The sequence below is a fragment of the Triturus cristatus genome, chromosome 5_2 (assembly GCF_964204655.1).
Source record: "Triturus cristatus chromosome 5_2, aTriCri1.1, whole genome shotgun sequence".
Classification (NCBI taxonomy): domain Eukaryota; kingdom Metazoa; phylum Chordata; class Amphibia; order Caudata; family Salamandridae; genus Triturus; species Triturus cristatus.
In genome coordinates this window covers 579,886,049-579,911,540 of record NC_140588.1, presented here as the reverse complement: position 1 = coordinate 579,911,540, position 25,492 = coordinate 579,886,049, and the positions used below count along the sequence as shown (strand labels likewise).

The window sequence follows — 25,492 nt, the reverse complement described above, 5'->3', positions numbered from 1 at the left end:
TGTTGGACAAGAATGATTCAATCCATGCCAGGGCCGTGTTAGTGATGCCGCATGCTCTTAATCTGGCTAACAGGATATCATGGGAGATGGTATCAAACGCGGCAGATAGGTCCAAAAGAATCAAAACTGCCTTTCTGCCACTGTCTAGGATGAATTTTAGGGTGTCAGTAATCTCAAGTAAAGCTGATTCTGTTGAATGTCTAGGACGAAAGCCCGACTGTCGAGGATGAAGGATGGATGCAGCTTCGGTGAAAGTAGCAAGTTGTTGACATACTATTTTCTCTGTGATCTTACCCAGAATGGGGAGGAGCGAGATAGGCCTGTAATTAGATAGGATTGCGGATTCTATATTCTGTTTCTTCTTTAAAGGTTTGACAATCGCCAATTTCCAATCTGGTGGAACTTTACCCAAAGCGAGTGAGGAGTTTACTATGTCATTGATAACAGGATTAACCACATCAATGATATGATGTAGGAACGTCGGAGGACAGACGTCCAGTGGTGAACCAGATTTGCAAGCTAATAAGGCTTCTTTAGTTTGGACTAAAGTGGCCGCTTGAAATGAAGCCAAGATAGGAGTATTGGTACTGGGGTCTGATTCACTAGTATCTTCCCGTTTCCAGGTTCCAAAATTCTTTTGGATGTTTTTAATTTTGTCCTCAAAGTGATCTGCAATTTCATTGCAGAGTGTCACAGACGACGGTATGGTGGTGATTAAGGCCTTAGGGTCAGTAAAAGATTTTACAATTTTAAAAATTTCTTTTGTGTTATTCTTAGCTGTAGAGATTTTGTTGCAGAAGTAATCCCTTTTTGCAGTGTTAATGGCCAGTTTATAATTCGCAACTTGGATACTTCGTATCCTCTCCTCCATTTACGTTCTAGCTGCTTGCTCTGTAAGTGGAGATCTGCAAGGTCTTTGGTAGCTTGGCTGCAAGCTTGGCTGCAAGCAGGTAGGCTTAACTTCAAAGACAGGTATGTAAAGCATTTAAAAACACCCCTTTAGTAAATTATTGACACAACTCACAATTAAAATCCAACACCAATTTATAAAAATAAGAAATATTTTTATCTTTAAAATGGCACCAACACAAATAAAATCCAATGCAGGAAACAGGAGATTTAGCACTGCATAGCATATTGAAGCCTATAGTGCCTATTGGGATATCTGGTCACGCAAACCGGATCAAATTTAAAGTTTCAGGCCGACTGTAATGGAGCCCTGCGTGGCTACCCCTTGCGGTATGTCTTGGTTAAACTTTTTACCCTCTGACTTAGAAACTTTTCAGGAGCATTTCTTCCAAAGGACCCTTAAAGCTCTCAGACAGTCCGGATTCGGTGAGGGTTTACTGGCTTGCCTTGCGACGAGCTCCCAGCCAAACTTATGGAAGTCCAACCTCCAGAGCTTTCCAGCTGGACAAAACAGGCATTCCGTCCGGCACGCGTTGATGGTGGGCGTAGTGGCTCTCGCGGTTAGTACTGGTCACCTTTTCTATGATCGTACTTAGAAACATTTACTGAGCTTTTTCTTGCAGGGTCTCGCAATACTCTTCACCAGGCCGGATTCAGTGAGGATTCGCCAGCTTGGGTTTCAGCCTACTCCCAGTCAAACTCTGGAAGTCGGACCTCCGGAACTTTTCAGCATTACGAACCTGGACAGCAGGCCGGCTCGAGGTTAAGGGTCGCTGGCTTGGTTGGCCAGGTTGAATCAGTCCACTTATGGAGCTTTTTTCTAAAGTTGCTCTAAACTTCTCCAAGCTTCTGGAACTTCTTCCTGAAGTTCCACAAAGAGTCCCAAAGTGTCCAAAACTTACTCCAAGGGTCTGAAAGCTCCAAGATGGTCCTTGAAAGTGTAGGACTTCAGTTCCTACCATCCACTTGGACAAAACCCCTACAAATCCACTGGTAGTACTACAGACTGAGGATTCTTGGTGGTGATGTTCCAGGTGAGCTCTGTTAACCTTTAGCTTGCAGGGAGTCCACCCTTTAGTCCTTTTGAAGCAAGTTAAGTCCACAGGGCTGCAGTTCAGATTGTGCAGCAAGCGCAATCTTCAGAGTGCAGGGCCTGGTTGGTGCCAATCAAACTCTTCAGGATGGACCCTTCTTCTCTCTTAAGTTTCAAGCAGCAGATCTGAGAGGCTCTGCCCCTCTCAGATATTTATTCCAAGTTCTCTGGGTCAAGAAGGAGGGCACTCTTGTCCATTGAGGTGCAGGGCAACACCCCAAAGTAGGACCACATAATCCACAGTGTGGTACTATTTTCCCTCAGAGAGCACAAGTTCTCCAAAATTATTTATGGTTGATGTTCCACCAGGGAGACAAGAGCTGGCTAAATACACCCCCAGAATGGTTAATCTCCATAATCACTCCCCCTTGCATCTGCTCATTCTTTCCTTAATCCCACCATCTGGTAGGGTTCAAAAGAGGAGAGGTGTAAATAAAAGTGGTGTCTTCTGCCTGTCTCCTCCTTCCGTTTGAAGGATATTATTTACGACACTCCCCCCTGCTCTGGCATTCCTATGTAGCAGAACCCTGCCCTCCCAGAAGAGCTGGCTAACCCCAGGGGATATTTAACATCTCATCAAAGGAGCCTGGTTAATCCACTTAACTCTGACCAATCAGGACAGACCACTGGAAGACTGAATTTTGGCTCATAGGCAGGAAAGTCTTATAACGTTTTGTCTGTACATTTTAGGAGAAATTTAACAATACCATATTGTTGGATTTATCAAACCCATTCTAGGAAGTTGTTGAATGGCACTTTTTATGATTCTCTTAGCGGGAATTATTAGCTAATAACGTCTTGCCATATTAACCTATGTGGCAGGGGATTTGCAATGGGCAAAATGACTTGGGCCATTTTTCGAATACCAGGGCTTATAAAACATCTTTTATAAGGACCCTGCCTACCTCTACAGGATCCCACATCCCCTGGGATAACTTGGGGAGACTTTGGGGGTTCTGAATATGTAAAAATATTGCAGATTCTCACTCCACAGTGCTCCTAGCACAAAAGTCGATTTTGTGAAGCACTTCATCACAATGTGGAGAGTGAAATGTGCAATTTCACTTAACACAGTGCAGATAAAACTAATTGTATAGGGGTACTCCTTATAAATACCTGACCCCCGCCCCTAGGACACCTATGGGAGACCCTGGGGGTACTTAATATGCCCAAACATTGTAATTTACCAATTATGAAGTGCCCCAAACACCAATGTCAAGTTTGGGCACAATTTGCATTTTAAAAGCAGCACAGGGTTGCTTTTAAACTGACCTCAGGCTTCAGCAGTGCACACATGCAAGTACAGAAACGACTGCTTGCCTCTAAACTGCCCTGCCCTATTATATACTAGGGACTTAAATGTAGTTTCAATCCCCCTGCCCTATATGTACTTGGGTCTTATAGGAGAGGTCATGGCAATCATAAGGCTACCCTAACCTATTGTGTACCCTAGTGTATGTGGGTGCGATCACTGTATTCTAAGTGTCTCTTTCAGAGCAGTACTCACCCTGGGCCTGGTTAGGCAGAGCCCAGGGTCAGTCAGAGTCAGTTATCACCAGTACCAGTCAGTAAGAAAGTTGGTGGTGCCGAGGGCTCAGGATGACTTTGCAACACTCTCCCTTCCACTCTTCCTTCTTTTCACTCTTCCATGCTACCTTTTACCTTTTCCTCCTTCTGTCTTCTCACCCTTCTCTTCCCCTCTCCTGTTCTTTCTTTCCTCTATCTATCCATCGTTTTTCTCATGCTTACTTTTCTTTCTTACCTTTCTCTTTCATGCTGATTTGTTCTCCTGTTATTATTGTCTTCTCCTTTTTTCATAATTCCTATTTTGCAATTCCTTTAAATGTGCATGTCAGCCAATGTACCACACCCCTCTCTCATGGTGTTTTCTAAAAGTGTTATTTTAAACATTCTGGCTGCAGACCTGCATACGGGAGAGACCCATAAATACATAGTTAATGTTTTAGTGGGCCCCACTTCACCAATTCAGTGGCAGCCCACGCTTAAGGTGCTAAAATGGGGAGTTCACTATGCCACAGTAAAATTTTATTTCCATATGCTCTAGTTGGACTAACTAGCGCCCCTGTTCTGAACTAAATATGGCATCACCATGGTGGCAGTGGTGAACATTTGTGCCTCCAATTATGCTTATCCCATATTATGAGTAGGTCAGAATAGGGTATGCTTTGTACAGCACCAGGTATGTAACATTGTTCCGTGGTTGGACATTTAACTTTTAACAGGTTCAGTAAATAGTTCCTAATCTGAGTTTGGGGGGACAGGTATGAGGTATAACACATGGAATTAAGATTTATAGCATCAAATTGTGCATATTTTACGGGCATTTTCCATCAATATGTCATCCGGCCAACTTCTGCACCCTAGCCAGGCCGGGGAGAGCCTCCCTGGGCCCCGGTGGACCCCCATCCCCAGCGTCCGAACCCTTGGCTGGCTTCGAGGGCTTCTGCACCCTGGGGCCGCCAGACGGAGCTCAAGCCCCGGGCCCGGTCCCAGCTTCTGAACCCTAGCCAGGCCGGAGAGAGCCTCCCTGTGCCCCGATATACCCCAGCGCATGGACCCTCGGCTGGCTTGCAGGACTGGTGGCTCCCACGCCCCGGGGCCCGCCAGACTGAGCTCAAGCCTTGGGCACGGTCCCAGCTTCTGAACCCTAGCCAGGCGGGGGAGAGCCTCCCCAGGCCCCGATGGACCCCCTGTCCCCAGCGCCCAGACCCTCGGATGGCTTGCAGGATGGGGGGCGCCCACACCCGCCGGGCCCACCGGGCAGAGCTCTAGCCTCGGTCCTGGTCCCAGCTTCCGAACCCTAGCCAGGCAGGGGAGAGCCTCCCCAGGCCCCGATGGGACCCCCGTCACCAGCACCCGGACCCTCGGCTGGCTTGCAGGACAGGGTGTTTCCATGCACCCTGGGGCCCGCCGGACGGAGCTCAAGGACTGGGCCTGGTCACAGCTTCTGAATACCCAACCCAGGCCGGGGAGAGCCTCCCCAGGCCCTGATGTACCCCCGTCCCCAGCGCCAAGACCCTCGGCTGGGTTGCAGGACAGAGTGCTCCCGCACCCCGGAGCCCGCCGGACAGAGCTCAAGCCTCGGGCCCAGTCAAAGCATCGGAACCCTAGTTAGGCCGGGGAGAGCCTCCGCCGGCCCCGGTGGACCCCCTTGGGTGGTGCGGGACATCCGCAAGTCGCTGCCATCCCAAACCGGGCCCAGGCGTCCCCTGCTCAGGGCTTCTCCAAGCTCTCCAGGGGCTCCAGCACTGGCTCGACCCCCCTTTCACGCAGGGCAGGCCTCCTGCTGCTCCTTTCCCCGGAGACAGCAGGGAGCTAGGCAGTCCTCCATGCTCTGCAGCCGCCCTGCCCTGGCTACTGACTGTTTCCCCCAAACACAGACTCTTGGGTGTCAGGGTGCTGACTCGGGCAGGGGTGCCTTCCATCTTCCCGGAGCCCGGGGGGCAGGAACCAAGGAGGGTTAAGCCCAGACCACATCCTCTCCCCACCGGCATGCCCGGGTAGCCCATTTTCCTCGACAGAACCCTGGGGAAGGACAAAAGTTGGAGCTAGCCCGGCAGGCTGGCCATCCGGTCACCCAGCCCGCAGGGCCATCTGGTCACCGGGCCTGCAGGGCCATCCGGTCGCCCAGCCCGCAGGGCCATCTGGTCGCCCGGCACGCAGGGCCATCTGGTCCCCCAGCCCACAGGGCCATCTGATTGCACAGCCTGCAGGGCCATCTGGTCACGCAGCCAGGTGACCAGATGGCGTGGGATAACCCAGCACCTAGCTGGTCTGAAACAGCCAGACCAAGTCGCCCTTGCAGTCTGACAAAGACCAGGGTGGCCAGGTGCCCCAAGGCTGTTGCTCAGGAGGCTTCTTCCCCAAGTCTGTTCACCTCCCTACTCGACTTGCGTGGGAGCCGTGGGAAGGGGGGGCCCCGGCTGACCCAGGCCATCTGGTCACCCTGTTGCCCCGCACGGGATGGTGGCCCCGTCCCCGCACCCCGGTGGGGCAGGGACAGGAGGGGGAGGCCTCCGTGCCGGAGGGCACGTGTTGGATGCGGCCTCCCTCAGGCCCGCATCACTCCCTCTGCGTCCCTCCCCCCGACCCGGCGGCAGAGGGACGCACCCCTGAGTGTGGTGGAGGAGGGCATCCACAGGCACCCACGCACGGAGAGACAAAAGCTTGGCTCAGAGGATGACTTGCAATAGATCACAGCGAGGTAGCTGCTCTGCTACTTATGAAACCCTGACCCAGAATCAGGTCATCTATGAATGATTTATCACTGGGTGCCCCACGAACATGCGGTGCACTAAGGGCGATGGAGGTGGCCCCCTTCCATCCGCGCTCCGGTCCCCAAGTGAGCAGCTCTACGCACTGGACCCCCGACAGAGGCCGGCTCTCCCAGGCCAACCGAGGCTCCACAGCACTTCGGCATCGTTACGGTTTAGAGGGGATCCTGAATTATGAGGTGTTCAGTCATAATACCACAGATGGTAGCTTCACCCCATTGGCTCCTCAGCCAAGGAGATACAACAAATGTCTGAACCTGTGGTTCCTCTTGTACTGAGCTGGATTACTATTGTAACAATACATCAAAAGTAGGGTAAAACTGACCTGTCTCACGACGGTCTAAACAAAGCTCACGTTCCCTATTAGAGGGTGAACAATCCAATGCTTGGTGAATTCTGCTTCACAATGATAGGAAGAGCCGACATCGAAGGATCAAAAAGCGGTGTTGCTATGAACGCTTTGCCGCCACAGGCCAGTTATCCCTATGGAAACTTTTCTGACACCTCCTGCTTGAAACCCAAAAAGTCAGACGGATTGTGATGCCCCGCTTTCACGGTCTGTATTCATACTGAAAATCTAAATCAAGCGAGCTTTTGCCCTTCTGCTCCGTTGGAGGTTTCTGTCCTCCCTTAGCTCGCCTTAGTACACCTGCATTATCGTTTGACAGGTGTACCGCCCCAGTCAAACTCCCCACCTGCCACGGTCCCCGGAGCAGGTCGCGTCCAGTGGGCACCGGGTGCTTGGATCCAGAAACATTTTTCTTGAATGGGAATGACATTTGTAGACCTAGATCAGCCAGAACAACATCATTACATTGAGGCCAAATACCACGACATCCAACAATAAAGCCATGAAATTTTACAGTGTTACATTTGGTGAGATCTTTGATTTGCTGTGATAGATCCTGATAGTATTTAACTTTACTCTCAAACACTAATTCAAGGGAATTCTGTGGGTTTTCATGACAAATTGAAACATCAGTTCCTACAGCTGTACCAATTTTGGTAAACACTACATCTGGTTTTCGTAGTTCACCTTGATTATTCTTAACATGATGGTCCCTATATGCCATCCAACCACACCTTTTTGCTCTATCAATGAGCAATTCCAGAAATTTAATATATCTTTTTATCCTAATGTCCTTGGTTTTAGGTCATGTACCTGAAATATGTGAAACTGTTTCGCAAGCATCTTTAGAGTACCTACATGTAGCAAATGTACGATTTCTTCCCCTAGTAATGGTTTCTCTAGTATATAAAACATTTGCTCTTAACATCAGCGCAGATATGTACTGATTTTCTTTCATTTTGTTATGCTTGCTAATCCAGAAGTTTGAGGTTGGATTACTTGCTAAGTATGTTATACCATCACCTTGGACAGGGAGATTGGCCCATTTCTCAAGTTCTTCTTTTCTCCAATCATATGTTGCTAACAAATTCAAATCATAACTCAGAAACCTACTGTCTAAAATGTTGAGTATGTGCATTTTGATGATGTTATCAATTTTTTCATTTATTACTTCTCCTGCATACATGAATGAATGAGCTATGTACAGATCTAGAGCCGCCCTGAGATACAATAAACTATTGACTTTATTTAGACCAATTGTTGTACATAGTTTTGCTATACTGAGGCCCCCAAATTATATTTTCGAATATAGGAGACCATCACATGTGTATGCAGGAAGGTGTAGAAAATGTTTGACATACTTTTTCATTGTTTAATCCAGAACATTTAATTTAAAGTTTTAGCTTCTGTTCCTGTCATTTCCAATTTAAATGACAGTTTAGGGACCAAGTACTGACACAAAATTTCTATTTTCTGCGTGGGCTTAAGTGGTAGATTATCAAGTTTTTGAGCCGAATTAACAAGAACCTCATCAATTTTGTTGTTACTTGTATGGCCAGTGTGTGGATCAAAGTTCAATCCGAGGTATCTCTCACTTTCTCCTGGATGAATGTTTTCAATATTTTCTTTTTCAAACTGCCATGGTTTACAGTTGTTAATCAGGATTTTATCTTTATGGTGACTGATATAAAATCCATTTGTCTTTTTCACATTAAGTTGTAATCCTGTTGTTCTACTGAACTTTTCAATGATTTTCAGATTTGTACTCATTCCTTCCCAGGAGCTGCTGAGTACTGGGATGTCATCGGCAAAGGCGAGAGTGGTGATTTGCTCAATAAGACCATCTGAGCCAAATGTGAAGCCCTTGCCGTTTTTCTGAAGATCGCAGATCAGAGGATCCATGGCAATGTTAAATAGCAGTGGGGATAAAGAGTCACATTGTTTAACCCCAGAATTCATTGTTATTTCAGGAGTTGCTTCGTTGTTCTTTCTCTTGAAAAATGTTGTTGAGTCAGTATATAAGTCTTTTATTATGTCTCTGATGTATGATGGAACTCTATGCCTTGCGAGACTCTGTATAATGTGACCATGGCTGACAGTGTTGAAGGCTTTTGAGATATCTATGAACACTACTGCTAATGAATGACTGTTTTTCCGTGCCCCTTTTATGATATTTTGCAGAAGAGTCAGATTCTAGAGACAACCTCTCACCTTCATGAAGCCTTTTTGTCTCGTATTCAATTCAACACAAAATGAGAGTCTTTTAGTTAGTATTTTTGTGAATAACTTCATGAATGCAGTACCGATGGTAATTGGACGCCAATTACAGATTTTTTTAAGTTCACTAATCGGTACATTCTTGGGTATCAATATTGACCAGTTCCTTTTGATACTTTCTGGTACTCTTCTCATCGATAACTAAGACAATAAAATTCTGGGCAGCAGTCTTGGTTGCCTGCTATGCACTTTATTCAAGTCATTCATACCAATCTTATCGGGCCCCACTTCTTTCTTTAAATTGGAGTCATCGAAGGCATTAGTTATTTCGAGCAGTGTAATTTCTTTACATAAATTTCAAATTTCCCATTCATCCGGTATCCGATCAATCTGCATGAATTTAGGGTTTTTCTTGTTTTCTTTTTCAATTATGCTTTTGTAGTATTGGAAAATTTCATCAGCACTGATTTGGCAAGTGGCATCTTCTGCCCCATCAGTGATAATCCTGGCAATTTTCTTTTTGTCTTTTTTAAACATTGCCTGGTATTCTTTGGAGCTGCCCTTTGGTTTTGTATAATTTTTCTTTTGTGTCCGATTAAGTCTTCCGTTTTTCTTGTCTTTTTTTGTTATCTTGTTTTCCACTGAGGCATTCTGGTGCTCATCTAGAGCAGAGTTCATAGGCTCATTATTGAGTTCACTTGCTGGTTCACTACAATTTGTTGGTACAGGACTTATATCAGTGGTGTTTTCGGAGATATGTCACTATCTCATCCATCAGATCCATAGCAGCATCGTGTTGCTCTATGTTTTGGGTGTACTTCTCGACTTCTGTGATTCTATCCTCCAGCTCATTAAAGTTCTTGTTTTTTTGCGCACGTTTGCGATTGATAATGTCTCTGCGCTTTTCTGTTGTTACTTCCACTGTCCCCTCTGGTTCATCGCAAGAATCATTTTCAGAAAGATTTGATGCTTGCAGTACATCTTTTGCCGATTTTTTTACTCTTATCTCTTCTATCTCTTCTTTTTTCTGCAATCTGTTTTCTGTTTTTATTGTCAAAATGTGGAACCATTAGCGCATTAATATTTCTCTTGTTTTCATGCACTTTTTCCAATTCTGCTAATAGCAGTATTTCTTCCTGTGACCGTTATTTTGACGGTTTGCTGCTTGCTAGAGCTGCTAGTCTAGCATCATTTTGCGCTCTTGGATGCGCATGCCAAGCATGTTGTGAAACTCCAATCTTTGTTCCAAATCTGAGGTCACAGAAGCTGCACAGGAATGGCAGCCCTCCTGTTTGAGGTCTTACTTTACATTTGGCATAATGGCATGCAATATTGTGGTATTAGGCTTCATTGTCATATTTTGAGCAATACCTTTTGAGATAGAAGCCTTTGTGCTTGTTGGAGACATGTTTTCTCAGTTCTTTAAAAGTTCCCAATATGTCTCCACACAAGTCACATTTATACTTTTCATTTGGGTATTTCCAATAAGTGCCTTTTTTGTGTAGTCACTTTTCTTTGTTATTAAATCTTTGCTGACCTCGTACACATCGGGAAGATTTTCGAAGTTGGTTGTACCAATGTCATTCTTGGCTGAGGAGGCCACAAACTCAATGGATTTGCTGAGGTCTACTGTTATGTTTCTTCTGCTACAGTGGGTGAACTAGGGCCTATATCGTGATCTGAACCGTTGTTGCTTGTTGCATTGTTTGAAGCGGGTGCTGGTTTGTCAAATTCGGTGAGGAGGTTAATGATTTCTGAAAAAGACAGCACCTCCTTACGCCATCTTAACAGGGTTTTTAATCTCCAGGAACTACCTCATCTGGAATTTTGGTTGTTTGCTTCGCCATTTCTCACTATCACGCTCGCTGCCATGATAGAACCTTGTTTGGCCTGTCTCTATAGACTTATCTACACAGAGTCTAGCACTATAGAGGCAGTTACCGGCAGGACCACTGGGAGGTAAAGGCCACTACAACTGAGAATAGGTTAAGAGTCATAGTTACTCTTGCCGTTTACCCGCACTCCATTGAATTTCTTCACTTTGACATTCAGGGCACTGGGCAGAAATCACATTGTGTCAACAGCCGCCTCCGGCATTTGTGATTCTTTGTTTTAATTAAACAGTCGGATTCCCCTGTTCCGCACCAGTTCTAAGTCAGCTGCTAGGCACCGGCCGAGGCAGAACACCGGGCCCGCTCCCCCGGGGAGGGGGCCCGGGGAGAGTCGACCACCACAGCTGGGGCCATCCACAGGAAGAGTCGAGGCCGCCCCAGACAGCGGCACCTCGCCCAACCACAGTGCACGCCCAGCCCCGCTTCACGCCCCAGCCCGAGCGACCCAGCCCTTAGAACCAATCGTTATCCCGAAGTTACGGATCTGACTTGCCAACTTCCTTTACCTACATTGTTCCAACATGCCAAGGGCTGTTCACCTTGGAGACCTGCTGTGGATATGGGTACGGCCCGGTGTGAGATTTACACCATCTCCCCTGGATTTTCAAGGACCAGCGAGAGCTCACGAGATGCCGCCGGAACCACGGCGCTTTCCAAGGCTCAGGCCCCTCTGTCGGGGGGGACCCATTCCAGTGCGCCCTGCCCTTCACAAAGAAAAGAGGACTCTCCCCGGGGCTCCCGCCGGCTTCTCCGCGATCGTTTGCGTTACCGCATTGGATGCCGTGAGGGCTCCCGTCTCCGCCACTCCGGGTTCGGGGATCTGAACCCAACTCCCTTTTGATCAGCCAAGGGCAACGGAGGACATCGCCCGTCCCTTCCAAATGGCGCTCGCCCATCTCTTAGAACGGACTGACCCATGTTCCACTGCTGTTCACATGGAACCTTTCTCCACTTCGGCCTTCAAAGCTCTCATTTGAATATTTGCTACTACCACCAAGATCTGCACCTGTGGTGGCACCACCTGGGCCCTCACCCCGGGCTTCCATGGGCACCGCAGCGGCCCTCCTACTCATCGCGGCTTAGCCCCCACGGCTCTCAGCACCTGCGACGACCGGGTATCGGCCCAACGCTCTAGCACCATCCTTTTTCAGGGCAAGTTGATTCAGCAGGTGAGGTGTTACACATTCCTTAGCGGATTCCGACTTCCATTGCCACAGTCCTGCTGTCTATATCAACCAACACCTTTTCTGGGGTCTGATGAGCGTCGGCATTGGGCGCCTTAACCCAGCATTCGGTTCATCCCGCAGCGCCAGTTCTGCTTACCAATAGTGGCCCACTAGGCACTTTCATTCCATGCCCGGCTCCACACCAGTGAGCGGGGCTTCTTACCCATTTAAAGTTTGAGAATAGGTTGAGATCGTTTTGGCCCCAAGACCTCTAATCATTTGCTTTACCAGATAAAACGGGGGGCTCCGAGCGCCAGCTATCCTTAGGGTAACTTCGGAGGGAACCAGCTACTAGATGGTTCAATTAGTCCTTCACCCCTATACACAGGTCGGACGACCGATTTGCACGTCAGGACCGCTACAGACCTCCACCAGAGTTTCCTCTGGCTTCGCTCTGCCCAGGCATAGTTCACCATCTTTCGGGTCCTATCACACACACTCATGCTACAGCTCCCCGACAGAGTGGGCAAGACGGGCCGGTGGTTTGCCCGCCCTGGAAGCGCGGTGGGATCCCACAAAAGCCCACCCTCACCTTCATTGCACCACAGGGTTTTGCTCAGCCTTCCAACTCGTATATGTGTTAGACTCCTTGGTCAGTGTTTCAAGCCCGGCGTGGGCCTCCCTGCCCGGCAGCACGACGCGGTCAGGGCGCACTGAGCACAGTTCGCCCCAGTCGTGCTGGGAGCAGGGGGCCCCCTCCCCCGCCCCAGTGTGCCCCAAGGGGCAGCCGGGAGTGGGTGCACAAGTGAGGGCACTCAGGCAGTTGATCCTGCCTTAGCCCCTCGGACACGGCAAAGCTGCTGCCAGGGTGGCTGTAACACCCTCCGCTGGAGCAGAGGGCCACCTGGCACCCAAAGCCTTCCCAGCCAACCCGAAGCCGGTCGCGGCGCACTGCCATGAAGGAAATGCGCCCTGCCAGGCCGGGTAGGGCCTGGGTGCTGGTCCCGTGGAGGGGATCCAGAACTCCCGGGCCACTGACCTTCCCACTGTGTTGAATCCTCCGGGCCGACTGCACGGACCCCACCTGTTTACCTCTCAATGGTTTCACGCCCTCTTGAACTCTCTCTTCAAAGTTCTTTTCAACTTTCCCTTACGGTACTTGTTGGCTATCGTTCTCGTGCCCGTATTTAGCCTTAGATAGAGTTTACCACCTGCTTTGGGCTGCATTCCAAAGCAACCCGACTCCGAGAAGACCCGAATTCGGCACTCCGGGGGCCACTACCGGCCTAACACTGTCCGCGGGGTGAGCCTACATCAGAAGGACTTGGGACCCCTGAGCGACGCCGGGGAGTCGATCTTCTGTACGCCACACTTCCCACGCCCGCCGCCGAGCAGGGATTCAGCGCTGGGCTCTTCCCTCTTCACTCGCCGTTACTGGGGGAATCCTGGTTAGTTTCTTTTCCTCCGCTTAGTAATATGCTTAAATTCAGCGGGTCGCCACATCTGATCTGAGGTCGTAGTCGGAAAAAACACCAAAGCGTCAGGGGGAGCCGCTGGGGAAGGCCAGGCCCCTCATAGAGCAGGAGCCTGGGGTCCCACAGCGCGTGCCCTCTTTCCCTGGATCAGATCTGGAGGGGTTCCCCCTCCCAGGGAAGCCGGCCGCAGAGGTGGATGGTTACCATGCGCTCGGCCCAAGAGTCCCCCCGCCCACCCATATGCGAGGAAGGCTTCCATAGCGACGGGAGCAGGCAGCAGCCCCACTGCCACCAGTCCCTCCCGCGGTAACCGGGAGGGACCACGTGAGTCTTCAAACCCCTCGGCCTGGCCGCACGGGACCAGGTCAAACCGTGTACCTGTCAACGAGGGAGGGTCGCCCTACCTGCACGTCAGCCGTATGGCGGCTGAAGACCCACCGAGGCTCAGTCCTCACCCAAGTGCACCATGCAGCCATGTACCGCTTTGCCGGCTGGGGCGCATGAGGGCAGGGCTTGTGCCGTCCTTCGCTTGGGCCGCTCTGCCATTAATGATCCTTCCACAGGTTCACCTACGAAAATCTTGTTACGACTTTTACTTCCTCTAGATAGTCAAGTTTGATCATCTTCTCGGCGCTCTGACAAGGCCATTGCTGACCCCGGCGGGGCCGACCCGAGGACCTCACTAATTCAGCCAATCCGTTGTAGCGACGGGCAGTGTGTACAAAGGGCAGGTACTTAATCAACGGGAGCTTATGACCCGCACTTACTGGGAATTCCTAGTTCATGGGAAATAATTGCAATCCCCAATCCCTATTACGAACGGGGTTCAGCGGGTTACCCGCACCTGTCGGCAAAGGGTAGACTCAGTGTAGCGCGCGTGCAACCCCAGACATCTAAGGGCATCACAGACCTGTTATTGCTCGATCTCATGTGGCTGAACGCCACTTGCCCCTCTAAGAAGTTGGACGCCGACCGCTGGGGGTCGCGTAACTAGGTAGCATGGAGGAGTCTCGTTCGTTATCGGAATTAACCAGAAAAATTGCTCCACCAACTAAGAACGGCCATGCACCACCACCCACAGAATGTAGAAAGAGCTATCAATCTGTCAATCCTTTCCGTGTCTGGGCGAGGTTTCACATGTTGAGTCAAATTAAGCCACATGCTCCACTCCTGGTGGTGCCCTTCCGTCAATTCCTTTAAGTTTCAGCTGTGCAACCATACTCCCCCGGAACCCAAAGACTTTGGTTTCCCGGAAGCTGCTTGGCGGGTCATGGGAATAACGCCGCCGGATCGCTAGTCGGCATCGTTTATGGTCAGAACTACGACGGTATCTGATCGTCTTTGAACCTCCGACTTTCGTTCTTGATTAATGAAAACGTTCTTGGCAAATGCTTTAGCTTTGGTTCGTCTTGCGCCAGTGCAAGAATTTCACCTCTAGCAACACAATCTGAATGCCCCCGGCTGTCCCTCTTAATCATAGCCCCAATTCCGCAAACCAACAAAATAGAACCAGAGTCCTATTCCATTATTCCTAGCTGAAGTATTCAGGCGACTGGTCTGCTTTGAACACTCTAATTTTTTCTAAGTAAACGCTTCGGACCCCAGGACACTCAGTCAAGAGCATCAAGGGGGCGCCGGGAGGCAGGGGCTGGGAGAGGCGGTAGCTCGCCTCGCGGCAGACCGCCAGCTCGATCTCAAGATCCAACGACTAGCTTTTTAACTGCAGCAACTTTAATATACACTATTGGAGCTGGAATTACCACAGCTGCTGGCACCAGACTTGCCCTCCAATGGATCCTCATCAAGGGATTTAAAGTGTACTCATTCCAATTACAGGGCCTTAAAAGAGTCCTGTTTTCTTATTTTTCATCACTACCTCCCCGAGTCGGGAGTGGGTAATTTGCACGCCTGCTGCTTTCCTTGGATGTGGTAGTGTTTTTCAGGCTCCCTCTCCGGAATCGAACCCTGGTTCCCCGTTACCCGTGGTCACCATGGTAGGCACAGATCGAAAGTTGATAGGGCAGACATCCAAATGTATCATCGCCGTCACGGGGACATGCGATCGGCCCGAGGTTATGAAAAGTCGCCAAAGCGGCAAGCGAGCCCGGATTGGTCTTGGTCTGATAAATGCACGCATCCCGGGAGGTCACTGCTCATCGGCATGTATTAGCTCTAGAATTACCACAGTTATCCAAGTAACAAATGAAGCGATCAAAGGAACCATAACTGATTTAATGAGCCCTCCCTCTCAGAAGCCATCTAGGGGAAAGAGCCCGCACGCCTGAGCAGGATGGCTCGCTGGGAGGGTGGAGAGGTGGAGGGTGGAGAGGTGCAGTCGCATGGGCACCGGTGGGCCTAACCGTCTCCCCGGAAGGGAGATGCAGGGGTTCCGAAGCCTGGCGGCAGCACCCCTCAGAACAGTCATTCCGAGCTGCTGCGGAAATGCACTGGGCAGAGAGGGGTGACGGTGTGGCGCGCGGGGCCTACAGACCTGCCGGGCAGCCGCATCTTAGGGTCTGGCACCACCCGACCCCTTCCGCTCGGGTCAGACCGCTGGGGGGCACGAGCTGCCATGGACGCTCAACCTTTGCTCTGCTGGGTAGGGTGAAGGGGTCCATGCAGGGTGGAAGCTCTTTGCTTGAAACAACAACCGAGGCTGGCCAAGCATTCCATCCCTAAATGGACCGAGAGTGCCCAATCAGTCGGACGTACAGCCGGGGCCTCCCCTGGCAGGCCACCCTGAATAGGGGGTGCCGGCTTCGCATGCCTGCCCGCTCCCGGGGTGAGCAGGCTCGGAGGAAAGGCCCATCGGGAAGGGACTGAGGCACGTGCAGAACTAAGCCCCTGGGGGCTCCGGCGGGCGGGCCTGGGTCCTGTCATCCCCTGTCTCAGAATCGCCAGACCTCACGGAGGTCTGACTGACCCTCTCCCTGGTAATACGGAGGAAAAATACCCTCTTTCTTGTTATCCGTGCGCACAGGGTGACACAGGGGACCAAAGGTGCAAACGTGCCTGACCTCCTGGAGTCCTCGCTGGGATCGGGGAGGCAAATGAGCCCTCATTAGGACTTCCAGGGAAGCCCAGCCATCTGGTCGCCCCATTGGAAAGGTTTGAGTGCAACCAGATGGCTGAGGGGAAAAGCACGACCAGATGGCTGGGCTCGAAGGGCGGCCATCTGGTCGCTCTGTGCCCTAACGAAAGGGCGAGCGGCGCTGAGGCATGGGGGGCCGGAGGCCCGGGGCCCCAGCTGGCCTCAGCCATGGGGCTGTGAGGGTAGAGCCAATGGGCCGTCCGACCCAGGGCCCACGGACACCTTGCCAAGCAGGCGAAGCAGGGGAGGTCTAAATGGGACCGATGGACCCACCATCCCTTGGTGGAGCGGCAGGCCGGAGGACGGGACCCAGGGCTGGAGCACCTGACCCGGGGCCCTGTGGGGCCTGTGGACCCCATTGGAGCTCACAGGCCCAGAGATACAGAGGAAGCCACCCTGGGCCCGCGGGACATTGTTCCGGGCACCCTGCCACACGGCTGGCCCAAGGACGGAGCCCTGAACCCAGCCAAGCCAGGGGGGGTCCCCGGGCACAACAGAACCCCATCTCTGGCCTTTGGCATAGCGGCAGGCTGGGGAACGGGGCCCAGGCCTGGAGCACCTGACCCGGGGCCCGGCTGGGCTCCTGGATCCAGCCAGGGCTCCTGGGCCCAGAGGCACAGGAGTCCTCCCTTCCCCGGGATCCCGTCCCGGGCAGCCTGCCGTGCGGTAGGCCAGAGGATGGAGCCCGGGGAGGCGAGGACTCCCCAGGGCCTTGGTTGGAGCTCCTGAACCCAGCCAAGCACGGGGAAGCTCCCCAGGCCCAGCGGAACCCTGTCTCGGCCCCCTGGCGGAGCGGCAGGCCAGGAGACTGAGCCTATAGCCCCTGGACCCTGTCGGGGCTCCTGGGCAGAGGTGAGGCCTCCCCTGGCCTGCGGGACTCCATCCTGGGCACCATGCCACACGTTGGGCCGGGGGACAGAGCCCCGGGCTGGGGGCGCGTCCTGACCCGTTCGGCTGCCGGCTGAGGACTGCGAGGATGAGAGGGGTTTTGGAGTACCCTGGTCCTAGTAATCCGGTCGAAGGGTACCCCCCCTTTCTGGTAACCCGTGCGCACCGCAAGACTGATGGTACCCAAGGCGTGGATGCGCCTGACCTCCTGGAGCCCTAGCTGGGAACGGGGAGGCAAACAAGCCCTCATCTGGACTTCCAGGGCAGCCCAGCCATCTAGTCGCCCCATTGGAAAGCATTGCGCGTGACCAGATGGCCGAGGGGAAAGGCGTGACCAGATGGCGGGGCCCAAAGGACGCCAATCAGCCCACCTCGCGGGAGGGCTCCCATCTGCCTTTTGGAGGGCTTGGGGGCTCTGCATCCTGGGGGTTCGGAGACCCCAGCTTGGCCTTTGGCCTTGGGCCCGGGGCTGCGGACAGTGGTCCCCGACCGACCTCCGACTCGGGGTTCCCCAGGTACCTTGATTGGCGGGCAAAGCAGGAGGGAAGCCTGCCCAGGCCATACAGACCCCCATCCTAGGACCATGGGGGAGCAGGGGGACGGAGCCCGGTCCCCTAAGCCCAGCCGGAGGTCTCGGGCTGACACCAGCAGGGGAGGCCTCCTCAAGGTCCGCATCCCGGGTGCTCTGCCACGTGGCAGGCCCAAGGTGGGGAGGGCACCCTCCACCCCAGGGTCATCAAGGGCCCCTGCCTGTGCTCCTGAGACCAAACCGAGCTGGGGAACGCCCAAAGGGCCCCAGGCCCATGGTGGAGCGGAGGACGGAGCCCAGTGTAGGGAGATCCTGGCCAGAGTTCTTGGGCCCGGAAGCCCAATGGAGAACTGCCCCACCCGATGGAACCCGTCCCAGACACTTTGCCACACGGCAGGCCGGAGGACAGAGCCCCAGACAGGGGGGGAATGTGGTGCCCAGCCCATCTGGTCCCCAGCTGAGACCCGCCAGCTTCAGGGAGGTGGGCGAGCCCTCATCGGAACTTCTAGGCAGGCCTGGCCATCTGGTCTCCCCATTGGAAAGCATTGCACGCGACCAGATGGCCTAGGGGAAAAGAACAACCAGATAGCCGGGCCAGAAGGACACCAATCTGCCCGCCCTGAGCCTTCACTGGAGGGCTCCCGCCTGCCCATGCAGGGCTCAGGGGCTCTACATCATGGAGGCTTGGAGACCTAGCTGGGCCTCAGGCCCGAGGCTGAGAATGGGGGTCCCCGGTGGACCTTCGACCCGGGTCCATGGCGGAGCTTAACCCATCCCTTTGTCCCGCCCGGTGGTCCTGGACCAGGCCGTGCAGGGGAAGCCTCCACAGGCCTGCATCAGGCCACCAAGGGCCCTGGCCTATGCTCCTGAACCCAGCCAAGCTGGGGAAGGCCTGCCCGGGTCCAGGGTGTGGGACAGAGCCCAGAGTGGGAGCACCCGGCCAGAGCTCTCGGGCCCAGACACCCAGGGGAGGACGGCCTAGGACCGATGGAGCCCGTCTCGGGCACTGTGCCATGCAGCGGGCCAGAGTATGGAGGCCCAGACAGGGGGGAAGGTGGTGCCTGGTCCCAGCCCATCTGGTCCCCGGCAGAGAACCGTCAGCCTGGGTGCGGTTCCGGCATACCCTGTCCCTAGTAATCCGGAGGAAAGCTACCCTTCTTTCTGGTAACCTGTGCGCATCGAGTAACGGAAGGGACCCAGGGCACGGGGCGCCCGACCTCCTGGAGCCCTGGCTGGGATTGGAGAGGTGGGCGAGCCCTCATCGGGACTTCCAGGCCGGCCCAGCCATCTGGCCGCACCATTGGAAAGCATTGCGCCTGACCAGGTGGCCGAGGCGAAAGGCGCGACCAGATGGCCGGGCCAGAAGGACGCCAATCTGCCCGCTCTGAGCCTTCACCGGAGGGCTCCCGTCTGCCCATGCAGAGCTCGGGTGCTCTACATCCCGGGGGCTCATAGACCCCAGCTGGACCTCAGGCCCGGGGCAGAGAATGGGGGGTCGCCGGTAGACCTCTGACCCAGGCCCATGGCAGAGCTTAACCCATCCCTTGGGCCCGCCCGGCGGTCCTGGGCCAGGCAATGCAGGAGAGGCCTCCATGGGCCGGCGTTTGGCCACCAAGGGCCCCGGCGTATACTCCTGAACCCAGCCAAGGTAGGGAAGGCCCGCCCAGGGCGTGGGATGGAGCCCGGGGTGGGAGCACCCAGCCAGAGCTCTCAGGCCCAGACTCCCAGGGGAGGACTGCCCTGGACCAATGAAGTCCATCCCGGGCACTTTGCTGGGTGGCAGGCCGGAGGACGGAGCCCCGGACAGGGGGGAAGGTGGTGCCTGGTCCCAGCCAATCTGGTCCCCGGCTGAGAACCACCAGCCCGGGAGCACTTCGGGCATACCCTGTCCCTAGTAATCCAGAGGAAAGCTACCCTTCTTTCTGGTAACCCGTGCGCACCAAGTGACAGAGGGGACCCAGGACACGGGGCACCCCACCTCCTGGAGCCCTGCCTGGGATCGGAGAGGCAGGCGAGCCCTCATTGGGACTTCCAAGCCTGCCCATCCATCTGGCCGCCCTATTGGAAAGCATTGTGCACGACCAGATGGCCGAGGGGAAAGGCGCGACCAGAAGGCCGGGCCTGAAGGATGCCAATCTGCTCACCCCAAGCCTTCGCGGGAGGGCTCCCACCTGCCCTTTGGAGGGCTCGGGGGCTCTGCGTCCCGGGGGTTCATCAGAGCCCATAGCTGGGTCTCGGGCACTCAGCTGCAAGGGGGGGCACCCGGCGGAACTCTGACCCGGTGGCCCACAGGCACCTTGACATGCAGGCGAAGTGGGGGAGGCCTGCTCTGGCCTGATGGCCCCCATGACGGGCACCCAGACCCTCGGCTGGCCACAGGACGTGGGCTCCCACACCCCAGGGTCCACCAGAGCCCAGGCCCCGGAACCGGTCCACGCTTCTGAACCCAGCCAGGCCAGGGAGGGGGAGCCTCCCCGGGCACCAGGGACCCCTGTCCTGGGCAGACGGACCCTTGGCAGGCTGCAGGATGGGGGCTTCCACACCCCAGGCCCTGCCCGAAACCCAGGCCTGAGCCCGGTCCCTGCTTCTCAACCCAGCCAGGCCGGGGGGATTTGGGAGCCTGCCCAGGCACAAGGGACCCCCGTCCCGGGTACATGGACCCTCGGCTGGTCGCAGGACGTGGGCTCCTGTTCCACTGAACTCAGTGAACTCCGAGTAGTAGCTCTACGCCAACTCCGCCCAGGGTTAGTAAATACCCCATACAGTAAAAACAGTATAATTCTGAATGCCAATCCCTGCGGAATTCCGGTTTGCAGGGAGATGAGATTTTTCTTCCCCACAACTCCTAATTGGAGTTTTAGTAGGAGGACCTACAAAGGCAGGAATATCTGCATACTGAGTAGCTGGGTTGGCTTGAAAATTTTTGTTATGTTAGCAATTTCCACTAATGTGGCATTTTGGCACTCTAACTGACCAGAACAATTACACAATACTTGTATGTTTGGTTGGAGAGTGTAGTCGATGTTCTATATGGGAAATTTTAAATGTGGTGCATGTGGTCCTGACACTTGGTCTGGTTGTGTAGTATCGAATTTGTCACTGCTCTTATGCTTGTCAATTCATATAGGGTATGTGATCATGAAGCACATTTTAAGCAGGATTTATTTTATTTTAATATACCTGGCTGTTTAGTCATTGCATGGTGGGTTTATTATCCACTCTTCTCTGTCAAATGTTAGTATAGTTTGTTCATGATAGTTATAATGGGATGAGTATACCTCTAGGATCTGAAACCTGAAGAGCCATATGTTTGTAGCCTTCCAAAGGGTGAGATGGGTTTGCAATTTCCTTATTTGGATGGAGAGAGTTTGTTGTTTTGGAATGAGAAGAGACAACCTCCAATTTGAGTTTTATTGAAGTTTGGGGCTATAACTTGTAAGAATGTGTTTGAAGGGAGGCTTCATCTAGGGTGGTGGATTTGGAATTTTTTGAGGCGCACTGTCCCAATTACTTGGAGTGCTTAGTGCATTGAGCAAAGTGCCTTAAAAGCAATGCAGTGAGAGAAAAGAAGCAAGTGCAGAATCAAGAAGGCTGAGGTAAGATGATCCCAGGGTTTATGATGTAGGAGAGGCCCGTCCTCTACTGAATTCAGCTCTTTCATCGTCTCTGGCAGCCATGAGTCTTGCTCCAAGCTGAGCATCTCTTTCAGCATTTGTCATCTGAAGGAATCAGAGAGGCAACAACCAATTACTATGAGACGCATGTACTCTTCATCATTGACCTCATTGAACTTGCAATGCTTTCTTAGCAAACAAGTCTTTCTACGACTCATCCATCGTTTCACCAGCTCTCTGCCTTTCCTGACTGAAAATGTACCTTTCATAGTTGACATTTGGCATTGGATTGAACTTGGTAATTAATGGCTCTTTGACTTGATAGTACTTCACTTCGTCACCTTGTAGTATTTTCTTCATCACTTCTTTTACTCCTTCACCTGCTAAATTATTAAGTTATTTGATGATTTTTTCGTCATTTGTTTCTTCCAGCACATCAGTGAATTCATCAGAGGTTTTCATTTCCATCCAGGCAGTCCATCTATCACCAATATTTTGCTATTTGGCAGTTTAAAAGGCAAGCGGTGGTTTTAGGAATGCATCAACATCATAACCAGAGGAACTTTCTGCTACTGAGAGCAGAGCTTGCTCCGGCCCATGGACCAGCACCTTCGTCAAGCACTAGCTGCGTGCTGACATTTAGGTTGATGTGTCCACTCTCTGGTTGTGAGACGCTGTCTTCTTTTTTGGTGGTGGTTTTTGGTGGTGAGTAGCTGCTTTGTTTCTCGTGTGAGTTCTTCACCTTCACCTTCTCACCTCTTTGCATTGTACCTGGTTTCTACTGCCTTAAGTGTTTAATTGCGTCAGAAATGTTTTCACTTTCAACGCTTTCTTGTTCAGCTGTCACTGACTTTAGCACTACTCTCCACCTGCCTTTTACGTTGTCGTACTGTATGAATTGTAGCTCTGTGTCGCGTTGTGGTGCAGTTCCTCTTGTCTCGACTTTACCAGTAAATTTCTAGCCGATGACAAACAAAGTTTCTGTAAGGCCTTCACTTTCTTCACAGGCCTTGCACTGGCAGGAGTAGTATTTTGACTCCACATATGCCAACTGTCGATTTTCACTTCAACTGAGGTACAAGTGGCATGCACAAGCAGTTTGCTATACCACTGCAACCACTCCAGGAAAGCACTTGCGGTGCTTCGGGTTGCAGGATTTGCATAATCCCCTAGGTCGTTGCCAGTTGTTGCTGCTTCTGGGTGCATGCAAATGATCATGCACCACATGGAGCTTGGTTTTACACGTCTTTATTCCTCAGTGTATGACTGTTAACTGAGCATTCTACATCAGGAATTCTATCACCCATGCACTTAAGCAACTGTTCTACACAGTCCATCAGGAACCAAAAGGATCCTCACATCTCTAACTTACAAGACTATACGGACACTAGCAATGTTTAGTGAAGGACCGGGTGGTATAATACCACAGTTAGGTCTAGCAGAATTAGCTACACTCCACATTAGAGTTAGTATCAGTTCAAAGTTAATTTGTTATAGGCACTAGGATAGATTCCATCCCTCTACATGGAAGGGAGTGGGAAAAGGGTATTCTTTTTTCTTTGAATTCCAGCATATCAGTGTAGGCTGCCTTTCCATTGTTTGGCCAAGAATCATCAAATTGCTACTGCTCTTTAATTATCAATGTTAATGTTGTCCACACCTGTTTTTCTTTAGAAGAGATTTCTTCTTTTTATTCACATATTAGCTCATCAGGTATAGTATCAACAGTAAGAAGGCATTCATTATCGCATGTGGAGCTTCTACGAAGGGCATGCTCAACGGACTTCTTCTTTCTTGCTTCAGCTGGGGTTCCATTTTTTTATTTAGGTATGTTAGTTCTCGACAGGATTGTACCAACAAAGGGTGTTTGTTTTAGATATGGGAGTTTGAAGACTGGTTGAGAATGTTAGTTGCAGACATCTGGGGGAGAAGAAACACTACCAAGACCCCTGATGATGCTCCACAAAATGGGTCTCAGAGGCAAGATGAAATATAGGCAGGCAATGGGGTCAAAGGAAGTGCCAGAGAGAGAGTTGTGAAAAAAAGGATATGGAATTGCTCATGTTGGCATAAAAGTATGTTTATGAATGATGAGGTTGTCACAAAAATGGGAACACATTGTTCTACATGGAAAACTCACCAGGACTGTTGTAGTAAGACAGTTACACCTGCAGAAAAAATGAGGGGAGTTCCACTAAGCTGTAGGGAAAGCACACACAATGGAAGATAAAATTGTGCTATTGATTGGAATTTTTTCGGACAAGTGACAAGTAAAGGTTATAGACAATTGTATGTGCAAAAGTTGATATGCACTCATTACTATGTTTAAGAAACAATCAAATAATTTAAAAAAAGAGAATTTTAGTTGCCCTATGGTTTCTTTGATCTCAGGAGAAAGCAAAGGTCTTCTTTTTTCCAGGAAGTAAGAGAGTGTCAGTCCACTCAGCCTTTTATCCTCCTGAAGTCAATAAAATGAGGTGAGTAAAATGAATGCCATGATTTAAAAAAATAAATAAAACAGGCTCCACCAATTGGAAGGTTTGATTTCAATTGCTGGTATATTGTTTCCACAGAAGCTTGTTCATTTGTTTTGAGGGCAGTTTAAGTCAAATACAAAATAGAGAAGACGTGGTTTCAGTTAATACCCTGTGTATTGTATGAAAATGAGTGCTGTAGAGATAGGAAATGTTAGAAAGGGGGTTTCTGACTGGCTAGGGTATGCAGCTAAGCCAGGCAGAACCCACCACTCTAGTCAGGGTAAGGAAATTACACACCCAAGATAACCCCTGCTCACCCCCTGTGTAGCTTGGCAGAGCTATCAGGCTTATCCCCAAGGCAATGTGTAAAGCGTTTGTGCAACACACAAGTACACCTGTAACACCATAAATACACCACAAAAGAGACTCCACACCAGTTTAGAAAAATAGCAAATGTTTATCTGAGTAAAACAAGACCAAAACAATATAAATCCATCATACACAGGTAAAGATATGAATTTTATAAGAATAGACTTAAAAATGCAGTTCCTTGAAGTTGATAGCGCCAACTGGGGCTATCGCGGCATCGTGAACAACAAAAATCCAACAGTTCAGTAATACGGCATCGAACAGACCCTCAAAACAGTCCCTTTGGAAATGAAGAGGCCTCAGAGACCTTGCGGTGAAATCCAAAGATGAGGCGTCGCTAGCATTGGCGGTTGTCGGTTTCGAAAGCCAGGCAAAAGTCATTGAGGTCTTGGAGTCACACAAGCTGGGGATCGAGCTTCGCGATGTCAAGGTAAGGAGCACTGGCGTCGGCAGGCCTGGGGGTGCAATGTGAGATGGGGAGATGTGTCATGCTCTTGACGAGCAGTGCCCTCAGCCACGGTGCAGGCAGCGGCGTCGGAGATGAGGTAGCTGTTGATGACATTGTTGTCAGGATGTCGTTGAGGTGATCCATTGTGCTCTTCACAAGCGGTGCTATCAGCTTCTATGACAGCGTGAAGTGATGTCATCAGTGAAGCCGGGGCTGCAGTGTCATCGCAGTCGATGCATCATGCTTCTCACAAGCGATGACTATGGCTTCGGTGCAGGCAGCAGCATCAGGGACAGCATTGGGTTTGCTTTTCTGGAGGTTGTAGCACAATCTCTCAGTTCCAAGGGCCCAGGACCGGTTTTGGCACCACTTGGCAATGCAGGACTTACAGCAGGAGAGTCCCAGTGCTGGTAACAAGATGTGAATGAAGCCTTTGATATCCCTGAGACTTCCAACAGGAGGCTAGCTCAACTCAAGCCCTTGGAGAAACTTGAAAAGCAGGTTGTAGAAAGCAAAGTACCGTCCTTTCACTGCCCAAGACAGGAGCAGTAGCAGCAGGCCAACACAGCAGAGCAAACAGCAAAGTGGTAGTCCCTCCTGACAGAAACACAGCTCTTCTTCCTGGCAGAATGTCCTCAATTCAGAAGTGTTCTGATTTGAGAGTGTCAGAGGTCCAATAC

The 25,492-nt window shown here is 51.6% G+C and overlaps 2 pseudogenes; both read right to left on the bottom strand.

Annotated features, from left to right (window-relative positions):
• Nucleotides 1–6,182: 6,182 nt before the first annotated feature.
• On the bottom strand, nt 6,183–13,438 carry LOC146829032 (28S ribosomal RNA; annotated as a pseudogene).
• Nucleotides 13,439–13,942: 504 nt separating this feature from the next.
• LOC146829031 (18S ribosomal RNA) lies at nt 13,943–15,688 on the bottom strand (annotated as a pseudogene).
• Nucleotides 15,689–25,492: the final 9,804 nt, after the last annotated feature.